Here is a 27,724-nt window from a genome sequence, read left to right as displayed (position 1 = left end):
GACTTCACCACTTGCTATCTGCACACATCATCATCAACACCTCATTTTCCTAACCTTAGTTATTAACCTTTCTGTCTGATTATCTGCTCTGAGTATAGAACCCCATGACACATTCCTAGTTTGATCATTTTTCCTGTCAGAGGCATTCAAACCAGAGCTACTCCAAATCACAACTGAATAGGGGCTGGGTAAAATGAGGCTGAGACCTGCTGGGCTGCATTCCCAGGAGGTTAGGCATTCATAGTCACAAGATGAGATAGGAGGTCACAAGATACAGGTCACAAAGGCCCTGCTGATAAACAGGGTACAATAAAGAAGCCCACCAAAGCCAAGATGGCAACAAAAGTGACCTCGTTATATGCTAATTATAATGCATTAACATAGTAAAAGAGACTTTCACCAGCATCATCACAGTTTGCAAATGCCATGGCAATGTCTGGAAGTTACCCTATATAGTCTAAAAAGGGGAGGAATTCTCAGTTCCAGAAACTCCCCATCCCTTTCCCAGAAAACTCATGAATAATTCACCCCTTGTTTAGCATATAGCCAAGAAATAACCATAAGTATACTCAATCAAGCAGCCCATGCTGCTGCTCTGCCTATGGAGTAGGCATCTTTTAGTTGCTTAATAAACTTCCTTTCACTTTATTCTGTGGACTTGGGGAAAGAATCCCCAAATTCTTTCTTGTGTGAGATCCAAGAACCCTCTCTTTGGGTCTGAATTGGGACCACTTTCTGGCAACATTCTTACCTTCCTCTCTTTGGGTCTGAATTGGGACCACTTTCTGGCAATATTCTTACCTTGAAATTCACCTATAACATCATTTTCTCCTAAAGAGAGGCCTGAGAAGATAGTTCCGTACATTTGAACTTCTTAACATACGTGGACACCAAATATAAACAGAACTAATTTTGTGAAGGTTCACTTAACTTCTTTATGATAATTGAGATTACTGGAAACTGTGAAATAAATACAGAATTGCACACTTTCTCAAATAAAGTCACTCAGTATAAAATTTGGAAGTTCACAAAACCTCTTAAGGGAAAAAAAACTACGTATTTAAGAATCAATATCTAAGTGTTCATAATATTCAACATACAATTTCTAAGCATCTACCATGTGCTAGTAATTATTCTTGACTCTAGAATATCAAAGATAAGCAAGATATAGTCCCTTAAAATGAGGAGGAATCAAAACAATCATACATGGAAGGCATCATAAATTGCATAGTTAGTTAAGAGAAAAAGCATATGAAATTGGAAAACAGAAGATGTATTTTACCTTTTTATGCTACTTGAAAAAGGCATAAGATAAACGTCATACTTTGCATAATATTCTCATTCCATCAAACACAAAAAAGAAAAACCAAAACTTCCTCTAATATCTCAATTGCTGTTCTATTTTTATCCACGAATGATAACATGGTTGAGGAACTAACTTACATCTTCGTAATTAGGTGTACTATAGATTTGAACCTATCATTATTAGGATGCTTTTAAATAGATCAAGTCCTTCTTGTCAACTAAATTCTTGCTATTGAAAGCCACACATTGAGATATGAAGCAATTAAGTGGTAATAGTATTGAAGCAACCATGGTAGTTCTGCCCAAATGATTCAATCACACTCTACTAATTGGTGATCCATATTTCACTTCATAATCAAAATAAGAAGAGAGACTCATCTCTATAGAGCCCTTGAAAACTCTTTTCATCATCACTGTATCACAGTCTTAGCGTTACATAGACCATACTGTTGCCAACACAGCACAATCAATGAGTTAGAGCATTGCAGCCAAGAATACGTATTCAAAGATTATACTTGGAGAGATTGCAAGAGGAAAGATTGGAACTTGGGAATAGTGTACCTGAGTTAGGAAGCTAAAGTTCCAGCACTGATCAGAATTTGTGAAAGGATAGCAAAATAGAATAAACAGTTGTAGTTAGCAAAGGCCATCCCTCAGCCAAACTAATAATTACCAGTCTCTTTTAGGAAGGAAAAACTGGAAAACTATCTCAAAATTAGCAATGTAACCTTTACAGTTTGTTTCCTAAGAGTCTGTATATTAAACCACATACAGCTTTCATTATAAATATGGGTTAATTTCCTGACTAAAGAACTTCAATTACAACTACATAAACACCATATTTCCAAAAACATATTAAAATTTTAACCTTTGTGAAGATTGTATTTTGTAATCACTGTCAAAAGAAACTTTGCCAGTTGCTAAGTAGAAAAATAACCAATGAAACACCAATTGTGGTTTCTTCCTATACAGTTACAAATGTAGCCATGCCTAAGAGAAATACTTTTGCCTACCATTGATTTTTTCAACCCAGTTAGTTATGTATTGGTGCCAGAAATATTATTTAGATTTTAAATTTGTAAAAGTCTCATAATCAAATTTGATTGTGCTATTGAAGAAAATGTTATTGAATTGTAAAATCAATTGAAAAACACAGCATACATTTAATTTAATTTTTAATTTTTCCAAAAGACTGTTATTACTAAATCAATGGTGCATATTACAATTGAGGAAATACGGTGGCTACCTATACTCATCACTGATAAAATTGTGGATCTTCTTTCCATGAAAATACATTTATATATGTGTATCAATAATATTCTTTATAAATGCCAAAGGAACAAAAATTAACTACCAGAAGCCAACTCATGAATATTTGGTTAAGAAACTTGATCTATATAATTAAATATTTACTCAGTCGTTTAGTTTGCATACATGATTTTTGAAAAGGATAAAAAACCTCAGGACTTCCAGGGACCATCCAGGCAGCAGGAGTTGGAGAACATCAAGGTAAAAGGCCTTGGGAGAGGCATTGTGGTAACTGGAAGTTTTAGGCCCTCCTTAAAGGCACCCAGGTTGTGAATAAATAAATAAAGGAATAAATAAATAATCTATAGTACTGTGCTGAGGCAATAAATTATGTCAGTAGGGATGAATTCACCTGAATATGTTACGTTTGGAATTAGTGGTCTATTACTTGGGATTAGATTAGTCCCAAGTATTATGTTTGGGGAGTGTGAAGCTGATCTTGTCAAAGCACCCACTTCCAAAGAACTCACAAATATGTGGGATGGGAAAAATAAATATAATACAATAACATAGGCCCAAGGGATGAACCATTGCTGGGAGAACACAAAGCAACTGTGTATAAAGGGGATTTTTTTCAAGAATGTGACCCTAAAAGGGATTTCAAGAGTGTGAGCTTTATTTCAAGATTCAGCCCTGGCTCCCTGCCCACTGTGCACTGGCCTGTTTCTGGGGATATTTTTAAGGTACCTCATGAGTTTACAAAGTTATGCATTTTATTCAAATGTGTTTTATAAGAACAAAAACTCAGAGAATACTTAATGCTTTTATTATTTGAGTAAAGGTTTGCCATATTAAACATTTGGGATAATATTCATTAATATATGTTGTTTTACTTCCCCAAAATGGATAAACACGGGGTGCATTAGGCTGAGTCCAATTATTAAAAAGAAAAACATAAAAATGTTAAAAAAAACTTTTCAACATACAAATGAAAAAATGCTGAATGCCAAAGACAAAAAGAAAATCTTAAAAACAGCAAGAGGAAAAAAAAGTATGTCACTTATAAGGGAAACCCAGTAAGATTAACATCTGAATTCTCATTTAAAAAAAAAAAAAAAAAAAACAGACTAGACCCAGCACTTTGGGAGGCCAAGGTCGGTAGATCACAAGGTCAAGAGATTGAGACCATACTGGCCAACACGGTGAAACCGTCTCTACTAAAAATACAAAAATTAGCTTGGCATGGTGGTGGCCACCTGTAGTCCCAACTACTCGGGAGGCTGAGGCAAGAGAATCCCTTGAACCTGGAAGGCAGAAGTTGTAGTCAGCCAAGATTGCGCCACTGTATTCAAGCCTGGCGACAGAGCTAGACTCTGTCTCAAAAAAAAAAAAAAAAAAAAAGAAGCTGAAAAGTAGTGGGATAACATACATGATGAAATAGAGATAATCACAGATAAAAAAATTGAGAGAATTTTTGACTAGCAAATCTCCCTTTCACTAGAAATACTAAAGAAGTTTCTTCAGGCTGACAGGATGTGACTCCAGGTGATAATTTGAATCCACATGAAAAAACAGTGCCAGTAAAGGTAATTTTGTAATTATTAAATACAGTATAAATAAGTATTTCTTCTCCTTAGTTCTTTTAAATGACTTAAATAAATTTGCATAAAACTATGTGTGTGTGTGTTTGTGTGTGTGTGTGTGTGTGTGTGTGTGTGTAGTGTATTATTGGGCCTATAACATAAAGAAAGACAATATATTTAACCCTGACAACACAAAGGAGATGGATGGAAACAAACATGTATTGGAATGACTCTAGATAATAACTCTAACCTACAGGAACAAATAAAGAGGACCAGAAATTATAAATAAGATTTAAATAACAAAAGCTGTAAATATGTACTTGCTATTCTTTCTTCTCTCACAGTATTTAAAAATTATAACATTGTATAAAATAATAATTATAATAATGTATTGTTGAGTTTGCAATATTTATAGATGTAATATGTATAATAATAATAGCACAAAGAGGGAAAAAGAGAATACAGCTGTATAACAGTAACTTTTCTATGTATTACTGGATTGGGTTGGCATAAATCTAAAGCTGATTCTGAGAAGTTAAGCTGTATATAATAAGCCTTAGAGTAACCAGTCAGAAAATAATTTTAAAAATATATGATGAAAAAAAGTATTAAAATAATTAAAATGTTATATTAGAATATATTCACTTAATGAAAAAAATGCCCTAAAGGAGGAACAGAAGAGCAAAAAGGACATGAGAGACACAGAAAACAAAAAGTTAGTTGGCAGATGTAAATTCAACTATATCAATAACATTAAATGTGAATAGATTAAATATCCCAACCAATTGACAGAGTTGTCAGACTAGATTTTTAAAACAGGTAGATTCAACTATATGCTGTTTACAGTATATACACATTAGAGTCAAAGATAAAAACAGATTGAAAGTAAAAGGATGAAAAAAGATATATAATGTAAACAGCACCCACAAGAAAGCTGGAGTGGCTATACTAATATGAGATGAAATAAACTTTAAAACAAAAAGTTTTATTAATGATAAAGATATAAATTTTATAATTATAAAAGGGTGAATTCACTGGGAAGATATAACAATTATAAACAACTAATATGAATGTACCAAAATACATGAAGGAAAACTTGACAGAAATGAAGGGAGAAATAGAAAACTCAACAATAATAGTTGGGGACTTCAATACCTCACTTTCAATAATGGATAGAACAGCTAGGCAGAAGATCAGCAAGGAAATTGAAGACTTAAACAAAACTGTAAACAAATTAGACTTAACAGACATCTATAGGACACTCCACTCAGCAATGACAGAACATTCATTTTTGCCGGTTCGCATGAAACACTCCTCAGGTTAGACATACATTAGGCCATAAAACAAACTTACACTTTCAAAATAAATCTGAAAATGTAGAAATAATATAAAGTATGTTCTCTAATCACAATGGGATGAAATTAGAAGTCAATTACAGATATTTTTAAAAACTCACAAATATGTGAAAATTAAACAATATATTCCTAAATAACTAATGAGTTAAAGAAAAAACCAAAAGGGAAATTAGAAAATACTTTGTAATGAAAACAAATAAAAACACAACATACCAAAATTTACAAAATACAATTAAAGCAGTACTTACTGGGAAAGTTACCTGTATGTGCGTATGTTAAATAAAGAAATATACCATATGAATAATTTAACCTCGTACCTTAAAATGCTGAAAAAAATAAGAGCGAAGTAAACCTAAAATGGAAGAAAGGAAATAATAAAAATTAGAACAGAAATTGACAACAATAATATAAAAATAAGAGCTAAGAATCAGTGAAATCAAATGTTTCTTGAACAGATCAACAAAAACTGATGAAACTTTAGCTAGAATGACCAAGAAAAAATTGATGAGGCTTAAATTAATAGAATCAGAAATGAAAGAGAGGACATATCAACTAACCTTAGAGAAAGAAAATTAATTCTAAAGAATATGACAAAGAATCATATACAGGCCAGGTGCAGTAGCTCATGCCTGTAATCCCAGCACTTTGGAAGGCTGAGGTGGGCAAACTGCCAGGAGTTCAAGACCAGCCTAGGTGACATGGCAAAACCCTGTCTCTACGCTCCCCCCCAAAAAAAAAATTCAGCAGAGGGTGGTGGCATGTGCCTGTGGTCCCAGCTACTCAGGTGGCTAAGATGGGAGGATCACCTAGCCTGAGGAGGTTTAGGCTGCAGTAAGCTGTGAGCACACCACTGCACTCCAGCCAGGGTGATACAGCAAGACCCTGTCTCAATAGAGAAATAAAAGAATCATCTACAAATATATCAAATACTATAGATAAAAAAGACAAATTTTTAGAACAACACAAACTACTAGAATTAACACAAGAATATACCACCTGAATAGCATTATAACAAGCAAAGAAAATGAATTCATAATCCAAAATGTATCCACAAGAAAAGCCCAGGCCCATGTGGCTTCACAGCTAAATTTTACCAAACATTTGAAGGATACAAGTTATTCACAAACTCTTTCAAAAAATTAAAGATGAAAGAATACTTCCCAACTCAGTCTATAAGATTAGTGATATCTTGATACCAAAACAAGACAAAGACATCAAAAGAAAACTATGGATCAATGTCTCATAAAAATTGATACAAAAATCTTCAACAAAATTCTAGCCATGTGAATCCAACAAATCCAACAACATGGAAAAAGGATTATACACAATAGTGGAATTTATCCCAGGAATGCCAGGTTGGTATAATATCTGGAAATTAATTAATGTTAATACACCGTATCAACGGAATAAAATACAAAAGGCACATTAGCATCTCAATAGACTCAGAAAAAGCATTCTACAAACTCCAACACTGTTTCATAATAAATATACTCAACAAGCTAGGAATAGAAGGTAAGCTTCTCAACCTCATAAAGAGCATCTACAAAAAACCCACAGCTAACACTTCATGGTGAAAGACTAGAGGTTTTTCTACCTAAGATCAGAAGTAAGACAAGGATGTCCACTCTCACACTTCTATTCCATATTCTACTGGAAGTTCTAGCCATAGCAATTAAGTAACATAAAGAAAGAAAAGTCATCTAGAGCTCATCTATACATTGTTTTTTGGAGACAGAGCCTCACTCTGTCACCCAAGCTAGAGTGCACTGGCACAATCTTGGCTCACTGCAACCTTCGCCTCCACCTCCTGGGTTCAAGTGATTCTTGTACCTCAGCCTCCCAAGTAGCTGGCACCACAGGTCCACACCTCCACACCTGGCTAATTTTTGTATTTTTAGTATAGATGAGGTTTCACCATGTTGGCCAACCTGGTCTTGAACTTCTGGGCTCCAGTGATCTGCCGGCCTTGGCCTCCCAAAGTACTGGGATTACAGGCATGAGCCACCATGCCTGGCCATCTATACATATCTTTAAATTTATTTTAATTTTAATTTTTATTTTTTGAATTCTGCCTTGATCTTGGAAAAATGTCTAAATATAAATGCACTTTAGAAATAATTAGCAGAACTAATAAATGAGTTCTGTAAGGTTGCACAATCAATATTAAAAATTAATAGTCTTTCTGTATACTTGTGATGAACAATATGAAAATGAAATTAAGAAAAATATTTGATTTACAGTAGCATAAACATAAGATAACTAGAAATAAACATTTTAAAAGAAGAGTAAGACATACTGTGAAAACTACAAAACATTGTTGAAATAAATTAAAGAATATCTATATAAATGGAAAAATATCCTATATTCATGGATTGGAAGACTTAATATTTTTAAGATGACAATACTGCCCAAGGATGTACAGATTTCCCTGCACTCCCTATTGGAATTCCAGCTCACTTCTTTGTAGAAATTGGCAAGCTGATTCTAAAATCTCTGTGGAAATTCAAGAGACCAGTATAGACAAAACAATCTTGAAATAAAGATTAAATTAGAAAGACTCATATTGCCCAATTCCAAAACTTAACTGGAAAGCATCATTGATCAAACAGTATGCTGCTGATATAAGGATAGACGTAGACATATAGATCAAATGAACAGAATTAAGAACCTAAACTTACATATCTATGGTCAACTGATTTTTAACAAGGATTCCAAGGTCATTCAATGGAGAAATAATAATTATTTTGACAATTGGTGTTGGCACACATTGATAATCACATGCAAAAGAATAAAGTTAGGTGTATACTTCATATCATACATCAAAATTAACTTAAATTGAGTCAAAGACCTCAATATAAGTATAAAAGTATAAGACCCTTAGAAGAAAACTTAGGTATAAGTCTTCATGACCTTGGATTTGGCAATAAATTCTTAGATATGAAATCAAAAATATGAACAATAAAGAAAAATAGATAAATTGGACATTATCAAAATCAAAAACTTTTGTACTTAAAGAGCAATATCAAGAAAGGAAGAGAAAACCCACAGAATGGGATAAAACATCTGCAAATCATATATATAGTAACAAACTTTTGCCTAGAACATACATATCTCATACAATTCAACAATAGGAAGAAAAATAACCCAATTTATAAAGATAGGTATGATTAAAATATACAGGTCTCCAAAGAAGATGTATTAATGGCCATGAGAGATGCACATGAAAAGATGCTTGACATCATTAGCCATCAGAGAAACGTAAATGGAAACCACAAGATTCCACTTCACACCCACTGAGATGGCTAGAATAAAAAAGTTAGATGATAACATGTGTTAAAAAGGATGTGGAAAAATTGGAATACTCATACACTACTGGTGGGAATGTAAAATGGTGCATTCACTATGGAAGATACTCTGGTAGTTCCTCAAATGGTTAAGCATAGAGCTATCATACGGCTCAGCAACTCACTCCTGGCTACATACACTCAGGGGGAATGAAAACATACATCCAAACTAAAACTTGTACATGAATGTCTATAGCAGCATTAATTATAACAGGGAAAAGGGGAAAGAACTCAAATTTCCATCAGCTGATGAATGGATAAGCAAAATGTACACTCATATATTGTCATAAAGAGAACTGAAGTACTGATACGTGCAGCAACATTGATAAACCTGGAAAACACTAGGCAAAGTGAAAAAAGTCACAAAAGACCACCTATTGTGTAATTCCATTTATATAAAATGTCCAAAATAGGCAAATCAACAAAGATAAAAAGTAGATTAGTGATTGTTTAGGAAGAGTTGGGGATAGGAGCATAGAAAGGTGACAGTTAAATAGTATCGGTTTATTTTTGAAATAACAAAAATGTTACAAAATGTACTGTATTGGTCTTTGCACTGTAAATATATTAAAAATCATTGGTTTGTATGCTTTAAATGGGTGAACTGTATGCTATGTGTACTATGCCTGAGTAAGCTGTAAAAAATCTACTTTTTAACGTATCATTTGTAGAACTGAACAATATTTACAAAATTTGAAAAAGCATATGACCAAGTATTTTTTTCCCATTGAAGGCTTGTGTTAATTACACCTCTGTTTCTGATTCATTAACATGCAATTCATTAGCGTGGCTTCTGAGGCAGCATTTGCTGACTAAGAGAACTGATAAATTTTTTACTTAGTAAACCTTGGTTGGATGCTTTTCTTTTTTCCCTCTGAATCACGATTCTGTGCTTGACAACATTAGACTTAACTTAGCTCTGGGAAGGTTCATTTCCAGTTCCAAACTCAGATCTCAGGAACTGTGAGGGAGTCTTACATTTTGTAAAAATGCAGAACATATTACTTCCTCTAATTTGATTGATGAAGTAGATTTCATGTGACACTGATGAGCAAGATAGCAAGTTCAAAAGCCCAGAGTTTTTAGACGTATATAAATTAATACATAGCTGTATATAAATTAATACATAGCAAAGCCTAAAATGTGCTTTGCAGAAGTTCTTGTTCCTGTGGCTGACATATTAGTGGAAATGAAGAGAGGTGCTGTGCGGGTACTGCGAAGAAGAGGCAGAAGGAACAGTCCTGGTGAGGGCTTCCCCTGACTTACTCTCATGCAGTGACTTTCTGCTAGCTCTCCTACGCAAGTTATGTCTGTGAAAGAAGAATAAAAGTGAAATTTTCTGTGAAAGGGGGATAGTGGGGAAGAGAAAAGAGATAGTATGGCTATTTATCAGATATTTAATTGTAGAATTGAAGTGCTGCAGAGACACTGACTCAGCATTATTTAGGAAACACTGGCAGCCTCAAATCCTCAAGGCTGACAGCACTGAACATGTGCCATTTGTTGGAGTAGCAAGCATGGTATTGCCCTCAAGACATGAAATTATGTGCTAACTGCCCTCACCCTAAGAAGTTTACTATGTTTTCTAGGTTTTTCTGGTTGTTGATTGTCTGGTTTCAATGCATACAAGTAGCAGGACTATTGCCAAAAGAAGTATCATGGCTTGCAAAGAGTGACATACAAGATCTATTTCACATCTATTTTTCTATTCCTCCATGTCTATACCTAGTGGCAATAATCCCAAAATTTTTGCATAAATGTGCCAAAATGTTTCATTTTAATATTAAATCAGATATTAACTTGTTAGTGACTACGTCTTCTTCTGACCCAATAGAAACCCACCTATTTCTATTGAGTCAGATTTAAAAAAAAGGAAATTATTTTTAAGACAGAAAAAGCTTTAAAACCCTTCCCATTGCTGGGGAAGAGCCATCCTTATTCCAGCTGCACTTGCGGTGAGTCACTGCAAGTAAATTAGATTTACCAAGAGAAAGGGAGGAGCTGAAGATGAAAACAATTTACCCCACCGAAATAATATTATTTAGGAGTCCAGCCTCCAAACCCTCATCTCTCTCTCTCTCTCTCTCTCTAACACACACACACACACACACTCTTTTGCACTTTTCACTGTAGCTTGGAAAGAACTTAAGTGTCCCCAACGCTAGTAACAAATTCAGATTTGAGGTAGTGAGTTGGTGCTGTTAGTTTTACTGCAGCCATGCTGGCATTAGACAGAAAGCTGAGAAAATCTGTTTCCAACAGGCACAGAATTGGAAAGGAAAAGGTCAGAAAAATAGCTTTTCTTCTTTTCCACAAAAGTGAAGGGTGATATTTTCATGTTTTCTGTGATAATAATGACCACAATTATAACAAGATTGAGTAGTTTTTAGGAAGTATGAAGTGCCAGATGCTAGTCTAAATCTTTTACATAGATAATCTCATTTAACTGACACACCTTTATGGATAGGTAACATCACTTAGCAAATGTGAGAACCGTGTAGAGAGACTGGGCACCTTGCACAGTATCACATTGCTGAGCTGGCACAAGGGAGATTTGAATCAAAAGCACTGACCTTGGATGCCAAGGGCCTCACCTATGTGTAGCAGTAAATGGGGGTCTTGGGTAAGTGAACAAAACACATGGCCTGCATATTAGTTCAATTCACCAACCATTTAATTTAAAATCTTCTATGTACAATAAGAATCATGAAATCCAAATACATTTCTTCCTATCCCGTATTGAAATTAAATCACTAGAATTAAATAAGGAAGGGAAATTTTTACTTAATTTATATTTAGAACTTATTATTCCTGTGGTTGAAAAGAAAGGTTTTCAGTCATATGCATACAATACAATGTTTAATTCATAAAGCATTAAAAAAACACATGAGACTGGGATTATAGATTGATTTTCTATGAACATGACTAAAAGGTCCTATATAAAGTACCATAAAGTTAAAAGAAAACAAGTCTCCCTGCTGGACAGTCATAACGGAATTGCTGCTTAAAAATAGATCAATCATACGATTTAAACAATTCCTCTGGAGGATAGGGAGGGGACATGAAGAAACTAGAATATTTAAAATATTAAAAAGTCCTTCTAGGGGCTTGAGAACAAACGCAGCTTTAACAATGTGGGCACTAAGCCCAAAACTGCCAAGTTGCCTTTGGGGATAAAGACATTTAACTGTGTTCCTAAATGTATAACAAAAAAGAATGCTTTCCTCTTCTTCTACCTCCCCTGTAATAAACAGTCAAAGATGCACCATGTGAAAATAATGCATTTGGGCTTTGAGACCATATGCTGACACTGAGAATCTAAAATGGGCTGACTCATGAGCCTTGTGAATTTTTCTTCATTGTCCTGATTAATAAGGTTAGTTGAAGTCAAGTTATGAGAAAACCAGTCGAGCACAGACAAATCGTTCTCCTTTCTTTTCGGAAAATACCACCCAGCTTTTAATTACACATGTTGTATTTACAACAAGAAGTCAATAGTTTGTTCAACTTTAGTAACAAGAAAAATATTACTTGGAAAAATTTTTAAGCAGAATATATAAAAATATTATTAGGTTGTAATTGGCTAGATCTCCCCAGCCCCACTAGAGGGGTCATTTTGACGAGAGAGATACAACGTTGAGTAAGGGGTAAAGTCATGGTGTTTGAAACCTGCGAGACTTAAATAGAACTCATGGGTCTGTCAGTTAAATGACTGTGGAATCCTGGATAAGTCATTCAAATCTCTCTGAACTTCATTACCTTATTTGTGAAATGGAGGTTATGTATATCACACTATGAGTTACTTTAAGGATTAGAGATAACGCATATATATGCCTAGTTACTAGTACTAATTCCCATTATAAACATCTGATTGTTAATCTGATGAGCCAATTGGCTCGCAGATATGGCTGCTACCAAGATGTTCTTTGATCTGACTGCAACTTCTACCATAGTTTCCATGCTTTAGCTTTATTTAAGTGCTTTAGCTTTACTAAACATGTTGGACTCATAAGAAACTCTGATATTTTTATTGCTCCTGTGATAGGAAAAGTACAAGATGAAATAAAGAGGAATTTGGTGTCCAAACTTTAGCCTCTTATATAAAACAACAACCTTAATACTTATTTATCAAATATGTACGTAGCTTTCATTGCATGCTTAACATTGACATTACAGAGGTGACTGAAAAACACAATGCCCTGTCCCTATAAAGTTTACATTTGTAGGATAAGGTGGGAGTGAGAGGGCCACAGCTACTTGGTTGGAAAGGTGAGAAACAAAGGCTATGGGGAAACATAAGGCAGGTTTACAGATGGGCTGTGGATGGTTTATGTGAATCTATGTGAGAAAGAACAGCCATGAGAACACTTGCTCTCTCCTAACGCAATTAAAAAAGTAGTTTCTAGGTTATTTAAATGTTATCATATCCTGGGTGGCCACTTCCAATCTTAATTCAGATTCTGCTTAATTATCTCAGCACTGTTTAAAATCCAAAAGTCATGTCAATATATCTCCTATGAATCCCACCTGTAATTGTCAGGACCGTAAAATACATTGTAAGTTTTCTGTAATATCAGTAGGAATTGAGGGAAGAAATTTTACCCCTAGGGTACTTGAAGCAGCATCTTTTCAATACTGCTTGGGCAGAAAAAAAAGGACTCTGTTGTGGGGCAAATTGTGTTCCCTAAAAATTCATATGTGAAACTCTTAATCCCCAGTAGTGCCTCACAATGTGACTATATTTGGAGATAGAATCTTTAAAAAGGTAAATACAGTTAAATGAGGTCATTAGGGCAGGCCCTCATTCAATATGACTGGTGTCCTCATAAGAAAAGGAGATTAGGAGGCAGACACAGAGGGAAGGCCATGTGAAGACACAGGGAGGTGAAATTCTGCAAGCCAAGGAGAGTCTTCAGAAGAAACCAACCCTGCAGACACCATGCTCACGAATTTCCAGCCTCCAAAATTGTGAGATAAATTATTGTTGTTTAAGCCATGCAGTTTGTGGTCCTCTGTTATAGCAGCTCTAGGTAATTAATTCAGACTCCAAAGTAATATAAAAGCCATTCAGCCCATTTGTCTTCCCAGTAATTTATTTTTCAGGTTATTTGACTTTAGCTCATAATAAGAATATAGAATTATAAACATTGTTTAACATTTATGAAAGAGCCTCAGTCACCACCCTCTAGGAACAAAGATGTGCCTTTCCCACCCCTAATATTTTTGGTTGCTTCCGTTTTGGCATAAAGGTAAGGTATTAGACTATGACTGGACCTCCACATTTCTTCTTTATGAAAGAGCAATATTCTTTCCACTATACAATGGTCTATTCTAAGTTGAACCATTCTGAAAAACAACTTACATTTCCACTAAAATGATCTTGGTAGGGATAGAAAAAAACTGTTTCTTAATTACTTTCTCAATTTTTAATTTTTCTCTCTCACTTATCTTTCTTGCACCATCAAAGGCAGGGGGTGGACAGGGTAACAGGTTACTAAACAGTAGCTGTCGGCAGGAAATGATTTGGGATGGTATGGGTTAGTTCTTTCTCATTCACATTGCAGAGTTTAACAGAAAGTTGGAATGCTGGACCAGTAAAGCAGGAAATTCTTTACAAGCCCCCACTTCCACATCTGCTGCCTCTTTTTAAATCCATCTGCTGAAGTTCAATAGTGTCCCCAGGTTTCCTCAATTAATTTTTCAGTAGGCAATTCCTTGCTAGTAGACTGATATTTTTGGTAGATGAACGACCCCAAGTCCTTTATTTTTTCAGAAAGATTCATACTGTAAAAATGTTTGCAAAGAGTTAATGGGAATGGAACACTTCATATACAGTCTGTGCCACACATATATCCACACAGCTATTAGAAAAATACATTTGTAAGGTACTTTATTACTAAAATTCTTCTTAATCATGGTCTCCTGCAATACTCAAAAGAACTGTGCCAGTAAGTGGGCAGTTATTGTTCTTGTACATAGGGTGTGAAGGAAGGGGAGATCAGTGGCAGGGACGTTAACCAACTCAACCAATAGGCAGACCAGAAGCCTAGGTCTCTGGATGCCATCAAGTACCTTCCCTTACATAAAAGTACAAAAATGCTGTGCTTATGTGCTCACATTTGAGATTTTTTGAAAATCTGAAGATATCAGCTATTTCTTTTAAAAAATCTAATAGTTTTATTAAAATTACTGATCAATCACGTGAAAAGAATTACTTTGGTTGTCTATGTACCCACTGCCTTAGGGTCTGTGGGACATGGGACACAGGTGTGCTTTGTTATGTCCCTGGGATTCAGGGCAATTAATGTTCTTTTTCTCCTGTTGCCTATTTAGCACACAGCAAGGCTGGCCCATTTGAGCATCCTTATGTGATCCTTGATTGCATTACAAAATATGATCAAAAGAATCTACCTCAATGGGCATGATTGTGCTGCTTGCTAAACTCAATGGCAATTTATTTAAATATGATACTCTGCAGGAGAACTCCTTCAAAGAAAAGGCACAACAGGCAGTTTATCATTTCCATGCGAGGCATTTGGAGTTATTACCTCGTGAAAGCATTGGGGGAAACAAGGATAATGCTGGTGGAAGAGTTAAAATGTGATATGATCATACGCCCTACTCTCTATGCACAATGCTAGTTGTGTCCTAGGGTTAATAGCTTGGTGGTCCCTCTTAACACAAATCAGCCTTCCAAACAGAGAAAGGGATGGGCGTGGGTGGTAAGGAAATTAGGATCATGGATTCTAGACAATAATGTATCTGAGATAATCGCGTGATGCAAGCACATTACTATTCAGTGTATGGCAGATACTGCTAATTCACTAAAAAACTAACTCAGGCAAATATAAATTAAAGCATGTGCAGGATTGGATTGTAAAAATAAAAGAGCAATTAGTACTGCAGTATGTGCACATCTGCAATAATCCTGTTTGATGCATCTTCTATTAATTTACTTTATTGGAAGGGAAAAAAAAATCAGGTCAATAGGAGGAAATGCATAGCTTTTGGCCACTACAAAGCATTTCCAAACATTGACTAAGTTTGCTATGTAAATGTGTCAAATATCCTTCTTTCAGCACAGAGTAGAAAGGCAAACTGTCTCTTATTTGTGAAGCTGTGATTTTTAAACTTACAAAGTTTAATTTTCAGAAGTGTGTTAATGACAATTTTTGCTCACGTACTCATTTTTCTCCCTGGTAATGTGCTTCCCATGTTTATCGGGAAAATATGTTAAATAGTAGGATTAATAAATTCATTTATTTACACAAAACTGCAACCCAATAAAATCTCTGATTTGTAATATGTGATGTGAAAAATTATAATTGTATTCCTGAATCTGGAAATACTTCATTGTATAACCTTCATTCAACAATATGTTTTAAATGTTTCTATGTTGAAGTATAGAAAACAATAATTTAGATCTAAACTAATATATAAAAATTCAATAAGTATAGAAAGTATTTCTGGAATGCAGCAATTAATCCTTTCCAAACTATAAAAATATTTTAACTCCTAGCTTAATGGGTTGTTAAATATTTCTCACTATATACTTGTTATTGTACTAGTATTTTCTGAAATCACTAGCACGAACAGGCAAATTATCAGTTTTCAACCAATTTAATTCTATGTTGAATAATTATTTCTTAAATACATCATCTATCATGCCTAATTTTTAGGATAAAATTTCTTTTAAAACAGAGCTTTTTTTAAAAAACAAAAATTGCATTTGGGGAGGTAAAATCTATGTCAAAAACAAGAAAAAATATTTTTTCCTTTAAAATTAGAAGCAGTCTATGCTCTCTGCTTTATGTCAAATTCGTCTTCAGCTTTCTGATTCCAAACACGCTTACTTTAAATAACTCACACATTTGTATATTACTACCTTTCTCTTTCGTTTACAAAGAAAGCAAATAATATGGCTGTAAGTGAAGCAATACATTATTCATAGATTAATCATCATTGTTTAATTATTGGGACAAAACTTCAGCTCAAGGGAAATATGTTTAAAGTATACTATATCCTATCCATTATGAGACAATGCACTTTGAATAATATTATCAGGAGTATATCTGTAACTTAAGGATTGTCAGTCTTTCTATTTTTATAGATTTAAACATGTAAAGCATTGTGCTCAATTCAAGAAAATATTTTGATATAAACTAAGCTTTATTATAATAAATTAGGTGTTGAATAATTTCTTTAAAAATAAAACCACTTTCGATATAAACCTTGTTATTAAAAATCCCAAGTATCATTTGTGTATTATGTAATAATTAAATATTAAAATGAAAACAACAGGTAACTATAAGGTCTTGAGGAAAAGTGTTATGTAATTTAAATAAATTCAATGCAATATAATAGCTAATCAGATTAAATGTTTTTGTCAATTGAAATTTGCTTTCTTGAGTAATTTATAAATTTCAATTTGTGTATATATATATGTAAAATAATGTTTGGAAAATAACACTTAAAAAGCGTAGTCTACAAACATTGAACCTTTGCTTTTGTGCCATGTACATAAATGAGACTTTATTTTCAAGACCGAATCTGTGGGAACAGCCTGAATTTCTGGTTTCTTAAGTGAGATTAGTAGAATAGATTAGAAGCATCGCTTCTACCATAAACCACATGCAGAGATAATACAAGTGAATATTACTTCTAAAACTTTGAGAATTTCATATTTGTTAAGTCTACACCATTAAGTATATCTACACCACAGATCACAATCTACATTGTTACATTGGAAGCCTTTGAATTTATAATTTTTATCTAAGTGTTAGACAAGAATTGGTGTTTATGAAAAGCATTATTTTATATCAAGTAAGTGTAAATGTTAGTGTCTCAGATAAATTGCACTAACTACTCATGCCCTCTACCACACATCCTGCCAAAATAGTTTTTGTTTTTGTCTTAATTTTTGCATATATGTGGGTTGGGTACTACCTGTCATACTTCAGAGTTCTAAAGCCCCTAGGACACAGAGCCAGATCAGAGCTTCTGCATTAACTCTCAATTTCCTGGTTTTTTGAGGGATTCGGCAGACCCATAATGTTTCTTTAGTATTGGCTTTTTAGTGTGGTTTAATATTTCTAAAAGCAGTAAATTATTTCCAGCGTATGTAAAAAAGACAAATTTCTCTGTGGTTAGTGACCACAAAACAAAACAAGAAACAGAAATACTCCAGAGCATAGAGCCTAAGAAAAGTTTCAAATTCTAAACCTTACTTTAAGATCATAGGTGAAAAAGAAAATTTTGATGCAGAATTTTGAACTGACATTTTAAAGACTTCTTGCCAATATACATTCCTGTATCTATTATTTCCATTATCAGTAGCAAGAGTGCTAATCATTACATAAGCATACACACTCATTGTCTCTCATAGGCATATAACATAGCTACGAGCTGTTGAATAAGACTAATATTGACTAGTAAAGATACCTTATGAATGACGTATGGTAGACTCTTAATTTTTGATTCAATGAATTAATAACAAATACTTTCTTTAACAAGAAAATAGTGAAGAAAAACTATTAGCAAATGACTTCTAATAGCAAGAACATGTTATTAGTTGATCACTGTTTTTGTTTTTGCTCTTGGATCTCAAGTTTTTCTTTTTGTTTTTTCACTATAGTAATTTGAGATTCAAAAAGAATTTTTGGATTTTTAAAATAATGCTTCACTTTGCAGTCTTTAGTTATGATTTTAAAAAACATAACATTTTAAAAGATTCTATAGATTTAAAATTTGGCATCTGACAGAAAACATTTCTTGACAACTTAACCCATTTATGATGGAGGTTGCAAATTTTTTGTGAAAAATCAGACCTTGGCGATGACCTTGAGCAGTAGGATACAAATAACTCCCACAAGCTTATCATTCCAATAATGGAACACTGTGCATAAATAATTTAGAGCAGTAATTGAAAATTGTATTTTACTGAGGCATTGTCTGACATATTCAATTACCAGAATGATAGTGCTAGGGATACATCCATTTTGCTACACAACTATAGACACCTAGATGCTCAGATAAATTCATTTAAGTGGCTGAGGAGCAGAGCTAATAATTGGCAGAGCTTAGACTCTTTCTTTTTCCATTTATACCCCAAGCTAATCCAACTACACATTAGAAAGGGTACTTTTATTTAGGGCAAAATTATTTAGGGCAAAATTAACAATGCAAGAAGACCTCATAACCTCAAAATAAAGACACATATGCCAATGAGAAGGGCAACATTAATGGTTGATTATATAAGAAAAAGAAGAGCAAAATGCATATTGCCCATAAAGCAATCATGAAGCAGAAACATTCTTAAAACATTGTTTTATGTTGCTAAACTTTTACCTCTCTCAAACTTCGCCAAACACAGCACAAAGCAACAGAGATTTCATGGACAAGAGAGACTAATAATGACAAAATGCAGTGCAGATTCTAGACTCTCAAATTCAGACGAAATAACATAATCAAGTTTTTAACTTTTTAAAAAAATCATTACTCCTGCTTGTTTATGCATATTTCTTCTGGAGCAGATCAAAACTAAGCTGAGAACCTAGATGGTATGCACAGATAAAGAAATGTGCATATCACGTCAAGATTTCTACCCCGATATGGTAAAACCAATGTTATATATGGAACAGCTTTTTCTAAACTTTGTAAATTACATAGCTTGGATCTGAGAATTTCTAAGCTTAGAAAATTAGAGGACATAGATCTAGGATTTTTTTTTTTTTTACATAAACAATTACAAGTAAGATGGACTAAGGTCAGCTTTAGTATGTATGATATTAGAATGATTCCAGAACGTTTCTGGCTTTGTGTAAGAATCTTTCACTATGAAACATAGGTTGCAATTTAAAAACTCACCTTGAATATAAAGTAAAAGAAAGGGAAACTAAAATAAATTTTAATTTAATAAATTGTTTTGTTTCAAATGTATAATTATTCTCAAATACAAACTATAGTCTTCTTTTTTTATGACATCCTTTCTGCTAAAATTATATACATAGTCCTTCTATTTGCTCCCTCATTGGAATAAAATACTCAAATTGCTTTACATCTGAAAGCAGAGTTGAGATTCCTGCCCAAACTTGACAATGGGCTTTAAAAGTAAATGTAAATTGTGAAATGGTGTCTCAAGAGGATATTAAAACATAAATGTTAAGTGGAATAACACAGTCAAAACTGTCACACAGAATTAATAGTAAATTGTATAATGATGCCAACGAGGCATAATCTACATTTATTTCGAAGCTCTTCAGACTAATAACTACGATCTTGAAGCAGATGCCTGTGCTTGGAGATAATGAGGCAAAACAAAATTCCAGGACAGAATAAAATAGCTATAAATAAGATAGAAAAGAAAAATGCCTTTAAGTTTGAAAATGTGCAAGTAGCTTAAAAGTATACATATATAGCCATCTATATATGTGTATGTATAGTTATACATATATATGTATGTGTGTATATGTATATAACATATAGCATTACGCCTTTGCTCCCTAGCTGAGATCAACACATGCTTTTGTACTTACAAGGAAGCAAACTTTAAAAATCACACTTCCACTTTCTATGTGCAAGCGATATTCTTTCTATATTTATATGCAATAATTTCACTAGAAGCTGTGTGCTTTTCTGGAAAAGCAAGGTCCACAGGTTTCTTTATCTTTGACATTTCCAAAGTTATTACTCTTTTCTCCCTTGCATTGGAATCTTTTTCTTATATGCACAAGAGTGTCTTTTCTTCCAGATTTTCCTTTTGAAAGAAGGAGCAGATAAGTGGTATGTCACAGAAGCACAGCCATGTGAATGGTACATGGGCTTCTGTTTCCAGCAGTAACAAAGACTCCACTGTGTGCCCTCAGGTAAGTCACTTAACCCTGCTGTGTCACAACTGCTCCACCTGCAAATTCAATAATCACCTTTGCCACTCATCTTCCTCTTGGGGTTGTTTTGAGTATGTCGTAACTGGTCATTTATTTGATCCATTCAAGAAACACCCAATGCCCTTGGACCTTTGAATGTGTATACCCAAGTGCAAGCTCAGTTATAAAACTACATCCAACAGCAATATTTCCTTACTGAAAGAGACAAAAGGCAGCCAATTGAAGAATGCCAGACCCAAATGACATCTTAAAGGCCTTTGAGATTCTCAGATGAAAGGCTTTATATAAAAATAAAGTGTTGCTACTACCTAGGCAAAGAAAAATGCACACATTTTCTGTCAGCATTCAAAAGACCAATATAGTGGTGCCCTCTGCTCTCCTTTGATTTTTCGTTTGCATTTAGTTTGATGACAATATAGATATATCCTCCATTTGGTGCCATTGGACCAGGGTTACATTTCAGTATGTGGAAAAATGACGAAATGAAAGAGAAAAGCCATTGAAAGAAAGTGAAAATAAATGTAATAGCCAAAGCCAAATAATAGTCAGAGTATATTTAAAGTCTATTAAAGAGCAGCAGTCAGGGTATCAAATGCACACTCTTTCATCCTCTGTGGTCAGCCTACTATGTGGACCACCTGCCTTAAATTACACAAGTTCACCGCATCCCTGGAGTGAGGGGGAAGGCAGGAGAGGAATGGGGGTGGAGAAGCAACTTTCTCCATTCATACTAATCACACAAATGGTAAAATCTTTTTAGAATGCCTCTTTTCAATTCACAATCAATTACATTTCAGTCTCTAAACCACCACTCTTGGGTTTGGAATAATGTGTGTATATGTGCAATAAATAAGTAACTTGAAGTTTCAGTTTCTCAGCAGATACTGATTGACATGTACTGTTTAATCATCAGTGATTATGCTGTTTTAGAAGGTGAAAGAACAATGTGGAGCTGTTTATTGCACAGGAATATATGAAAATAGAGCCCTAATTGGCCAAATCAGGAGAAAAGACTGACCCTTCTGAACAGGCTGCTCCAGTTTGGACAAGAATCACATGTGGACAGTATATGTGGAGCTCTCACATGAAACAAATGGAGTTGATTTCACAGACATTACAATGCACTAATATGCTAGCCAAATTTCTTATTAGACTTACTACTTGCTTTCAGAATACCATGGCTGCCACATATGGTTGTGAGGGATGTTCACTGAACAAGGGCACTTGGTCCACAGTGCAAAGGGGCCTGAAATAAGTCCCACTCTGCACAATAAGATAAAAGCCCTGAAGAAAAGGGCTCCCTTTACTATATAGACAGGGAGCTCATATAAGCAAATAGCAACTATGGGCTCCACATAGCAACTATGGGCTCCATTTTAAATCTAAAACATTTAAAATAATGAATCATAATGTTTCAATAAATGTTTTTGAACATCTTTTGTGCTTACCTGGGCTTTCATTCTAAAACTGAAAGATAAGAGTATTAATCCTCCTACTCCCCACCCCCCTGCCCATGATAGAATGGGACTGCCAGTATTGTCATTTTTCAGTCATTTCTGCCCAGGTTTTCCTATTGGTATAATGGTGATAATTAGTATATTTAGTTCAAATTAACAAAAATGTCATGTGCCAGGCACTAAGCAAAGTTCTAGAATTACATCACTAAGCTGGACAGGCATCTGTATACCAAAAGCATAGAGTCTAATAAGTGACTACTAATCACTTAATTTTTCCTACAGATTGATGAAAAGATAAAATAGCAAATGCAAAAGAAAAAGTTCTTGGGCTCACTTCCATTAGTTCTGTTCTAAAGTTTATACTCTCAGAATGCTTAATGCAGAGGAACTTATTTTGCCTCTCCACTCCTATTCTCCCACAGGTAAGGGGTCTCTAATTTTCTGCACCACCTCAAAATATCAAAGAAAACTGGGGTGTGGTAGCCACTGCAAGGACCTCCAATGCACACGTAGCTAAACATGCACAAGTGAGACCACGCTTCTGTGATTAGAGGCTTCTTCCTTCATTGTCATGAGCATAGCATGGTCACTTCTGCATAGTCCTTAGATCGTAATCAGAACTCCAAGAAATGTTTGTTGACTGAATAATCATTCATTTGTTCAACTAAAGGCAGTGTCATAGTGGCCAGCCATGCAGCCTGTCACTTGAAGAAAAGTGCTTGAGGAAGAATGAACATTTCAACATTACTTCTTGCTGATCTACAATTTTAACTCTATTTGTACAGCCAGATAACTGAGTACATGATTTACAGGAATAAATGAGAGTCACCTGTGGCTGTATGTTTGCGTAAGTCCACATAATTTTTATGTGGGTTGTTATATTTATGAATTGTGCTACCTACACTCTGGTAACAAGTTGTTCTTTACATCAGTAACTCATGAAAACCCACTACGAGAGCATGTCAGATGTAAGAACGGCACCACAGATCACAGATTGAAAAGACCTGTGGGATCATCTGCACAGAGTAGGAAGAACCACTCTTGATCACTCTCCTTTGGTTCTGCCTCATTCTGTAATCACTCCATGGGGCAAACTGCACTCCTGGTTTTTCTGACCAACAAACAGTTCTGCAGATGCTAGTTAAATTATCTTTCCGGCTGGGAGCGGTGGCTCACACCTGTAATCCCAGCACTTTGGGAGGCCGAGGTGGGCGGATCACGAGGTCAGGAGATCAAGACCATCCTGGTTAACACGGTGAAACCCCGTCTCTACTAAAAATACAAAAAATTAGCCAGGTGTGGTGGCGGGCGCCTGTAGTCCCAGCTACTAGGGAGGCTGAGGGCAGGAAAATGACGTGAACCCTGGAGGCGGAGCCTGCAGTGAGCCGAGATCGCGCCACTGCACTCCAGCCTGGGCGACAGAGCAAGACTCCATCTCAAAAAAAAAAAAAAAAAAAAAAAAAATTCTTACTTTTCCATCAGTCTTGAATTCATATGAGTATTGTTAGTGGTAATTATCCTTATAAAAGGCAAAAATAATGGTCTCAGGGCATTTTTCCACAAGCAAGGCTTTGTATCAGAAATGGTAAAAATCAAAATGAAATTAAAAGTATTTAGAAAGTTACATGTATTCAAAATACTACTATTAGAATTTTTAATATAAATAAAGACACTTATTTTCAGTCAGGAAACAAAATGATATAATAGCCAAATAGTAATTCTTATTCCTATAACTTGGCCTTTACAACTTACCAGGTGTTAAGTCTACACATAGAGTAGTGTCCAGTCTCATTATTTAAGAGACAGTCATGTTCTTGTTATCTGCTTTGTTTATCTAAAACTTTGTAGTAAGAGAAAATAATACTGAGCCTTGGGGAATCCTTGTTCAGCTGAAGAAAATGAGTAGTTCTGGTACCCAGGCCAATTTTAGATTTTACTATCATACTTAAAGTACAAAAATCATGCTTCCAAGTAGAGAAAAGAATGCTAGACTAGGCCAAATTATTCTTGGGCAAATGTCTCAAACATATTGGGCTTTGAGTCCTTCCTGTAAATTAAATGGTTAAATTAAATGAATCTAAACACTGAGAAAAATAGAAATTTTATTCCAATGTTGGAGGCCTATTGATAACCAAATAAAGAAGCTATGGAAATCACCATCAGGTGAAAGCTGGCATTGGAAACCACTTGTCTTAGGAGGGAGAAAGAGGCAGCCAAAGCAACTTCTGAAAGCATTGTGAAGACAACCTCAGTGAAAATCGGAAATAACAACAATAAAGTCAAACCAGTTGTCAGAGTTTATCAGAAGAATGGTCCCAAAGCAGCACCTGACCTGACCGGCCAACTAACCTGAAATTCAACAGTTGAAGTTTGAGTGGCATGTTTATAAAATCAAACGTCTTCTGGAAGCTATATGTAAAAATGAAACTGTAGCTTATGAATAGAAGAAGTGGCTACCAAAAGACTCTACCTATATTTTGGAGTTCATTTTAGGTCACATATCATTCTTGTTTGTCACAGCCAACTATGGAAATAACACTACCAGTGTCACTTCCCTATAGGTCGGGAAGAATACTTGGACGAAACATTTCGGAAGGGAATCGGTGTTTGCTGTTAACAAAAATGGCCATACCAATGTATACCATCTCCCCATTCCACAATGAAATATTATTTGCTACTACAGATATCACAGTTTTATACAGAAAACAAGTGCCAGACATATAGAAGTTCAACACTAATTTCTCCTTACACAAAATACAGGTGACCCCTTTGGCCACCAACCTGTTGCTCAAGCTAGTTTTAGAAACCCTGTCAGGAAGAATAAAAATTTCTGTGGCTTCTGGAACCTTTTGGGGGTATAAGGTCTTGACCAGCAAATATGAAAGTATATTGTAAGGTTTCCTCTTAATATCAATACTTAGTATCACATTTTGGGTCTTGTAAGTGCTCCCATATGTTTCAGAAACAATTAAATTTTTATTGACATTTTGGCCTGCCTCCTAAAGATGAATATCCTTCAGCTGTTAAACATTTGATAGGTTTGAAGTTGGGAAAGTTTTTTTATTTAATATTTTTGTGATCTTGAATATGTACATACAGAAAAGGCAAGAGGTGACCTGAGTCTTTTGAAGTAGTAATCAAACTTTAGGAAAAAGGCAGAGACTTTCAAAAACCTTTCTGGCTGTCTTTTGAGAGAGAGGAGGGAATAATTAGTAGACCTTTGTCATATGATTAAGCTTATCAAATCAGGATCGGTTCTACACACACCAATAAGCTCTGATCTGATTCCTTGTTTTGTAACATTAAAAAGAATGAGGAAAGCTTGTGCATTGGAAAATAAGTTTGTTTAAAGGGTCTCGAATTAATTAAGTTATTTCACCTGGGAAATCGCACTTATTTTTTTCAATTGGGAAGGCAAACGGCTGACCTTCAAGTTACTAACATCGACAGGACTTGAAAAGAGAAGGGAGTATGTAACCTCATCAAAAAAGACTGAAACAGTCAGATACTGTTCCCCAAATATTACAGATTTCCTGTCTTATAGGATTCTAAGCAAATAACCAGAATATCACTCTGGGGTACACCTTCCTGTATAATCAATGCCCTGGACTAGACCCTCCTAACAGCTGCTCTCCAAGTCTCCGCAGCAAATTCCTTCCTTAATTCGCCTTCACTTTGAGAAAGAAAAAAGAAAACAAAATCCCCCCATTCCCCGTTCCCAATCTGTTACATTTCAAAGGAGGAGAAATAACTGGAAAACCCCGTTTCTTTTGAGAAAAGCGTCCACGGCAGCTACTGAGGGTCTGCCCCACCTTTAGCTTCAGGTTGACAAATGCCTTCAGCGCGTTCTCAGCTCAGCTGGCCCTAGGGGTCCCCTAAAATCGCCCGAGCGTCCGCCCTGTCTGACCTGCCCCCCTGCCGCGGCGCACATTTCAGCTTTTCAGCTTCACGGTGGAGCTCGCAGTAATTGAGTCGCGAGGGTTATTTTTCCTGGCCTCACCTCGCGGTCCTGAGCCTGCAGGGAGCTTTCGGAAAGACATCGCCCCCTCCCCCTGACTCCCCGGCAGCTTCTGAACGCTGCGCGGGTCTCTGCCCCGCGGGAACCAGGATTGCGATCCGTTCCTCGGCGGCTAGAGGTTGAGACCGGAGGCTGACACCACCAGGGACCCAACGGAGGGTTTATTCTGCCCAGCTTCACATTTGGGGGTCAAATCGCATTAAAGCCAAACCACCAACGGGGCGGGGAGCAGGTGGTTAACTGCACAAAATAGAGTAACAGAAAAAACCTCGTTTTGCAGGCGAGTGACTTGGTTTCCCTCTGTAGCTTTGCCGTCATAAAAAGCAAGTCCCTCCCCTCTCCTGAGCTGGAAGGCGGGGAAAGGTTATCAGCGGCTCCAGATGGACGCCCGTAGACAGGGTCAGTTTAGGAAGACCGGCAGGCAGGCATATTAGGCGCGCAGGCTCCTATCCGCATGGCTATGGGAAGCAAGTTTTCCTCATCCCTTCTTGGAAGGTAAGAGCTTTGACATCTGGAAGTGTCAGAAATGAGCCTTTTGCCATAAATCATTCTGAAAAGCATTCAAATCAGACAAGCGTCTAGAGACCCTTTAGACACTCCACCCCCAAAATCCTAGATCAAAGTGCAGTTCCTGGAACCATAAACACCTATTATATGCAAAATCCTACTTATCTGGAGGATGCCAAAACTGAGAGTAAAGTAAGGGGTAAGGGGCACTTTTCGCTGTAAATTTCCTATACAAATCTCAAAATTTTTCTTAGCATTATCAACTACCTTCTTGGAGACAGGCTACAGCGCTTCTAAACCCAATACTCTTTTCTGGAGTCCGCGGAACAGCTGGCCGGGGCTTTTAGAACACGGGACTGGACCTTCGCCTTTGCGTGGTTTTTTTTCAACCAGAAGCAGGTGCGAGAGTCTGAGGCTTAGGAGGTGGAAGGCGGGGAAAGAGAATCCCCTAGGTCCTAGTGTAGAGGACAGCAATCGCTCCTTAGATATTACTCCAGGATGGAAACCTGATTGCAAAGCGCTGTTCCTTCGAAACTTGCAAAACCCGGAACAGAAAACTCCCGCCCAGCCAATTTTAGCTCTCGCTGAACTCGCCCGCCTGCGTTACGTTTGCACTGCAACTCTTTGTAAATGTCCGAGTCCTCTCGGAAGAAAGATCGTTAGAGCGACGAGAACATTAAGAGGGGACCTGGAGGGCAGATATCTTCGATCCCAAGAGAGCAACTTTGTCGCCTCAGAAATGAAAAAACGCCAACTTCCCTCCTGCTGTTTCCTTGGTCAACCGAGAATCAACCCACTGTATTGAAATCTCCTGAAATCCCGAACAGGGTTGGCCCAGTCGGCTTCTGAAACCGAGGCCGGGGAATGGCAGGAATGGGGGGCAGAGAGGATCGAGAAGAAGAGTCCTTCCCCCACAGACATTCCCAGCTGGGAGACGAGCTCGCTCGCAGCGCGTTTATGGAAAGAGGGGTCGCTGGGAACCGCGCTGGCGGCGAGCAGACTCCAGGGTCGAGATTATTCGA

The 27,724-nt window shown here is 35.9% G+C and overlaps 1 long non-coding RNA gene across 1 annotated transcript in view; it reads right to left on the bottom strand.

The window, feature by feature from the left end:
- Window positions 1–26,330, bottom strand: part of LOC129060372 (uncharacterized) — a 92,341-nt gene extending 66,011 nt beyond the window's left edge. Inside the window, exons 1-2 of the long non-coding RNA XR_008527015.2 lie at window positions 26,178–26,330; window positions 5,809–5,843 (exon numbers count right to left, since the gene is read on the bottom strand). This is a non-coding gene — a long non-coding RNA (uncharacterized LOC129060372). The remainder of the gene's footprint in view (window positions 1–5,808; window positions 5,844–26,177) is intronic.
- Window positions 26,331–27,724: the final 1,394 nt, after the last annotated feature.

Source organism: Pongo abelii, chromosome 6 (assembly GCF_028885655.2).
Source record: "Pongo abelii isolate AG06213 chromosome 6, NHGRI_mPonAbe1-v2.0_pri, whole genome shotgun sequence".
Lineage (NCBI taxonomy): Eukaryota > Metazoa > Chordata > Mammalia > Primates > Hominidae > Pongo > Pongo abelii.
This window is presented reverse-complemented; position numbering and strand designations above follow the sequence as displayed.